We start from the raw sequence: 6308 nt of genomic DNA, 5'->3' as shown, positions 1-6308 counted from the left end.
CCAACTGACCAAAGAGTTTGAAAATAAGTGACAAGTGCCACTGGTGCTCTTCCTATCCGATTTGCAACCGGCAAAGTCAGAATCGGAAAAACCTACCAATGAACAATCATTACCTTTGGAATACCATAGTCCATACTTCGGAGTACCGGATAGGTATCGAAGTATTCGTTTGACGGCTTTTAAATGGGATTCCTTGGGACATGATTGATATCTTGCGCACATGCATACGCTAAACATAATATCGGGACGAGAAGCAGTAAGATAAAGGAGTGAACCAATCATACCTCTATACCGTTTTACATATACTTCCTTACCGTCTTCATCTTTGTTCAAGTTTGTACACGTAGGCATGAGGGTGTCTATGGCCTTTGCTTTTGCCATGTCAAATCTCTTGATAAGGTCTAAACAGTACTTTGTCTGGCTCACGAAAGTTCCTTCTTTGAGCTGTTTGATTTGCAGACCGAGAAAGTATGTGAGCTCCCCCATCATACTCATCTCGAATTCACCCTGCATAAGGTCAGAAAACTCTCTCACAAGACTCATGTTAGTAGATCCAAATATGATATCATCTACATAAATTTGCACTAATATCAAGTGCTTTCCTTGACGTTTAATGAAGAGGGTTGTGTCAACCTTTCCTCTTGAGTATTTTTGATCGAGTAAGAATTTGCTTAGTCTCTCATACCAAGCTCTAGGAGCTTGTTTGAGGCCATACAAAGCTCTTTTTAGTTTATAGACATGATCAAGATACTCATGGGATTCGAAACCCGGAGGTTGTGCGACATAAACCTTTTCATTTATGTGACCGTTAAGGAATGCACTCTTGACATCCATTTGGAATAACTTAAAGTCTTTCGCACAAGCGAAAGCAAGGAGAAGGCGTATAGCCTCGAGTCGGGCAACCGACGCATAAGTTTCCTCATAGTCGATGCCTTGCTCTTGGTTATACCCTTGCGCGACTAAACGCGCCTTATTACGGGTTATTACCCCGTTTTCGTCTAGCTTGTTCCTAAACACCCATCGGGTGCCGATTACTCGATGATCTCGCGGAGGAGGGACGAGGTCCCAAACCTCATTTCTGGTGAACTGATTAAGTTCCTCCTGCATTGATAAAAACCAGTGTTCATCGAGTAGGGCTTCTTTAGGGTTTTTAGGTTCCATCTGCGAAACGAAAGCGAAGTGATAACAGAAGTTACTTAGCTTAGATCGAGTTGTTACGCCCTTTGATATGTCCCCGAGAATGTTGTCTATTGGATGGTCTTTGGGAGACTTCCAATCTTGAGGAAGATCATCGTTTGAAGGCGGATGAACTACCTCGGTTTCCTCATGGTGTACATCTTTGTCCTCCTCAATTTTGACTATGTCGGGTTGATCAATCCCCGGCTCGCCACCTTTGAGTATGTCTTCGGTAGATGTACCTGCACCATGTAAAACACTACCCTTTCCGACATTTCTCGGATTGGATTCATCAAAAGTGACATGTACAGACTCTTCTACAGTAAGTAATCGCTTGTTGTATATTCTATATGCTTTGCTAGATTGAGAGTATCCGAGGAAGATACCTTCGTCGGCCTTGGAATCGAATTTCCCTAAGTTTTCCTTTCCATTGTTCAATACAAAAAATTTGCAACCAAAGACATGTAAGTGAGAAACATTTGGCTTCCGCCCTTTTAAAAGTTCATACGGTGTTTTGTTTAGAATGGGGCGAATGAGCACCCTATTCAGAACGTAACAAGCCGTACTAATGGCGTCAGCCCAAAAGTATTTCGGTAGGCCACTTTCATTGATCATTGTTCTTCCCAATTCTTCCAAAATTCGATTTTTACGCTCCACAACCCCATTTTGTTGAGGAGTACGTGGAGCGGAGAAGTTATGATCAATACCATGGTTACCGCAATATTCTTCAAATAAGTGATTTTCAAATTCACCTCCATGATCGCTTCTAATTGCAACAATGTTTGTATTTAGTTTATTTTGGGAAAGCTTAGCAAATCGTTCAAAGGCGGCGAATGTGTCACTCTTACTTACTAAGAAAATAGTCCAACAAAATCGAGAAAAGTCGTCCACTATTACGAAACCGTAATAGTTTCCTCCTAGACTTTTAATCCTAGATGGCCCAAATAAATCCATATGGAGAAGCTCGAGAGGTCTCGTTGTTGAAACGATATATTTGGATTTAAATGAGATCCTCGTTTGCTTCCCCTTTTGACAAGCATCACAAAAGTGATCCTTGGTGAACTTAATTTTGGGGAGACCTAGGACTAGATCTTTTGAGACTACTTTGTTGAGTAAGTCAAAGTTAACATGTGCTAAACGCCTATGCCATAACCATGAATCTTCACTCATTGTTACGAGGCATTTGTCACTTGTTAACGATACTTCATTTAAGTCAAGCATATAGACATTGTTCACACGAAGACCATTAAACATACTCTTCTTATCATCATTATGTACAATTTTGCCACAATCTTTTGAAAACGATACATTGTATCCTTTGTCACATAATTGACTGATGCTAAGTAGATTGTGTTTAAGACCTTCGACAAGCAACACATCAGAAATAGTAGTAGAGGAGGGATTACCTACACTACCTTTACCAAGTATTGCTCCACGGTTGTTATCACCATAAGTTACATATCCCTTCTTCTTAGCCACAAAGTCAATGAAGAGAGATATGTCACCTGACATGTGCCTTGAGCATCCACTGTCGAGAAACCATCTTCTCTCGGTAGTCTCGAGGCATTGTACCTGTGACAAGATAATTAACAAGAGAAGGTACCCAATTGCTTATTGGGTCCTGAGTGGTGAGGAACGAAATGGTTGCATTTAGGCATCCATTGATAAATGCCTTTAGGAACTAAAAACCTCTTAAATCTACATTTAGCAATGGAATGGCCTTTCTTGCAACAATAGAGACAAGAGAAAGTTACATTTGGATTGCTTTTGCTATCTTCATCTTTTATAACATATTTATATTTTTGATATGGATTAACCATACTTTTTCGAAAATTAGATTTGTTGATAGCAAAAGTAATCTTGGGCTCAAGAGCCTTGTCAAGTTTGGCTTTTAGGTTTCTTACTTCACCTTGCCAAACGTAACAAGTATCACACCCAAAGTTCATCATTCTACTTTTAAGGTCCTCATAACTTGTTTTTGTGCTTTCCACTATAGAAGCTTTAAGAGCCTCAAGTTTCCGTTCGGATTCTTGAATTTTATGTTCCAAATGAGAAAAAAATTTCTTATTTGAGGCAAGCCTTTTAAAGGCTTCTTTTGCTTCATAGTGTAAAGTATCAAAAGCAGTTTGCAATTCATTATGAGACATACTAGAGGATTTTTCATATTTAGCATGTCGTACCTGTTTCTTTTTGTTCTTTTGATGAGCAGAAAGACATAGATTTGCATTTTCATCTTCATCACTAGAGCTTTCATCATGAGAGGAGTCGCTATCGCTTTCCCAAGCGATGTATGCTCTCCTTGGCTTTGATGGTTTCTTGTGTGATTTGTATGAGTCTTTTTCTTTTGTCTTTTTGTTCATCGGACAGTCCGGTTTGTAGTGACCCGGCTTTCCACACTTATAGCACGACCCTCTAGTTGTTTTTCCTTTTGAGTCATCATTTTTGGAGAACCTAGATTGCTTCCGGAAGTTTACTAAGTTCTTCTCGAAATGTTGGATGCCGTTCTTTCTCACGTAACGGTTGTAGCGTTTGACGAACAACCCCATATCTTCACTCTTGTCCTCTTCTTCTTCGTCACTCGATGAATAATCACTTTGCTCTTTTGCTGTAGACTTTGAGGAGGAAGTCTTTAGAGCTATTGATTTCTTTTCACTCACCTTTGCTTTGTCTTTCTTGTCTTTCTTTTCGTGTTGTTCCAGGCTTAAGAGAACTTGTTTGTGCTCTTATAGTTTACCGAACAATGTTGTCAAGTCCAATGTGGTAAGATCATTTGCCTCTTTTATGGCGGTCACTTTCGGCTGCCATTCCCTGTTAAGACATCTTAAGATCTTATTAGTAGCAATATCATTGGAAACAGGCCTACCAAGTGAATGTAATCGATTGATAAGATGAGTGAATCTCTTTTGCATGTCGGCAATGATTTCCCCTTGCTCCATGAAAAAGAGATCAAACTCTTGTGTTAGTGTATTGATTCTAGCCAATTTAACATCATTTGTCCCCTCATGGGAAATTTGTAGTGAATCCCACATGGCCTTAGCAGTAGGACAATGGGATACACGATAGTATTCATCTACACTTAATGAGGAGATAAGGATATTTTTGGCTTTCCAATCATAATTGTATTTCTTTTCATCATCATCGGTCCATTGTGCTTCGGGCTTAGGCACAACTTCGTTGTTCTCATTGGTCATGGTTATTTGAATTGGACCATTGAGAATAACATTCCATATTTTTCTATCTATGGAATTTATGTGCACCCGCATACAGTCTTTCCAATAACTATAATTTTCACCATTGAAAACAGGAGCTCTATTCTAATCCCCTTTAGGTTCGTTAGCCATTTTCTATCAACGTTGTATTTTGAAGCACGGAGTGAATCGGAGCTCCTGATACCACTTGTTAGACTATGGCACGGATCTAGAAGGGGGGGTTGAATAGATCCCAATTAAAAACTTGAGTCGGCGCTACCAATTTAAAAGAAAATTGGTTTTAAAAATTGTTTTAAGTGCGGAAGCAGCCGAGGAAAATTTTAGTCTAAAACGAACCGTTATTGAAAAACCGGATATGCGTTAAGCTAATGGAGTAGAGATAAAATGAAATACTAATTACTACACGTTTGCACACTCAATTGATATATTTCACTAACTAGCAAGCCTAGTTCCAATGATCCAAAATACCAAATTAAACGGGATGTAAACTTAAGACAACTTTGGCTTATGCAAATTCACAAACACTTGGTGTGCATACACTCCAAGAGATATTTGAGTTGAGTAAGTAATTCAAATTTATCTAGTACAATACACTATTGCACTTTGTAATCAAACAACAGTTTCAATCTCTTACTCAACTTATATCAACGTTTGGTAAAATTGCTTAAACTAAAATCACTTAATTTTTAAGCTGAAAAACAGATTATGCAGAAAATTAAAGAAGACAGAGATTTGATGAGGCAGTTCCCCCGCCGTCCTCGCTTCGGGGTACGTCTGCCCTCAATTCTAAAAATAGAATTGAGATGATTAATTAGATATCACCTGTGAAATTTAATCGTTTATACAAGGATTGCAAAGCATGTAAACAACAGAACTTCCAATGTGTTGAACGATGCTTCCTATCCTTGCTCCTTGATTCAAGATGAATCAAGACCTTCGATCGTTGATGCTAGACCTCCGATTCCAGCCCCTTTGTTGAAGAATCTTCCGTTCTTCAAACCCTCGGCCCGGCTGATCTCAAACACAACGAGTCGATCCCGAATCCTTCACTTCAATGCCACCGAATCCGCTACTAGACTGATGAAGACTTTCCTCTTCTCAATCACCTTCGCTCGGCTGATTATTGAAGAAAGATTCGTCCAAAAACCCCCAAACACAAACCCGTATTGGAGGACAAAACCCTAACGGTTTTATTCAAGAAAGAACCTGCCACAAGCTTCAACCCGAACTGGATTCTTCGATCACAGCTTCGAACCTTATCACCTATGCTCGATCACGAACCACATCAAAAGTAATTGTTTGCAGATGATGAGTTGTGAAATGTTGAAGATAAAGATGATGAGTCTTGGACACCTTTTTCACTCTTTCTTGTTTCCTTGAACACTTGAACTCAATTAGCAAATGTTGGTTAATAACAGTGTTTTAACTTCTATATATAGTAACAGACAAAACCAATTAAAAATAACAGAATTTCAAACATGGGAAATAACTCATAAAACTGAGTTTACGCACGAGCGGTCGACCATAGGTCAGCGTGCGCTGAGCCGTGAGTGATGCGCCGACCCCTATGGTCGACCCATGGTTCTATGCGCTGACCCAGGATTAGTTCATTAAGCCATGCGCTGACTTCTGGTCGACGCAAGGAGTTTTTGCGCTGACCCGTGAGTTATGCGCCGACCCTTATGGTCGACGCAAAGGAGCATGCGCTGACCAATCTCAGTTCTGCTGAGCTTTGCGCTGACCCGTGAGCTTTGAGCTGACCCCTATGGTCGACTCAAGGCCTTCAAATCTGCATAAAACTGTGTTTTGCGATTTTCATGCATTTCGTCATGATCGCACTTTGTCCTCATATGTTTTTGATCATTATAATAGGTTTAGACAGACGTAGAAAAGGATATGTTGGGTAATGTGTTTCATTTGTTT

The sequence above is a fragment of the Lathyrus oleraceus genome, chromosome 3 (genome assembly GCF_024323335.1).
Source record: "Lathyrus oleraceus cultivar Zhongwan6 chromosome 3, CAAS_Psat_ZW6_1.0, whole genome shotgun sequence".
NCBI classification, from domain to species: Eukaryota; Viridiplantae; Streptophyta; class Magnoliopsida; order Fabales; family Fabaceae; genus Lathyrus; species Lathyrus oleraceus.
This window is presented reverse-complemented; position numbering follows the sequence as displayed.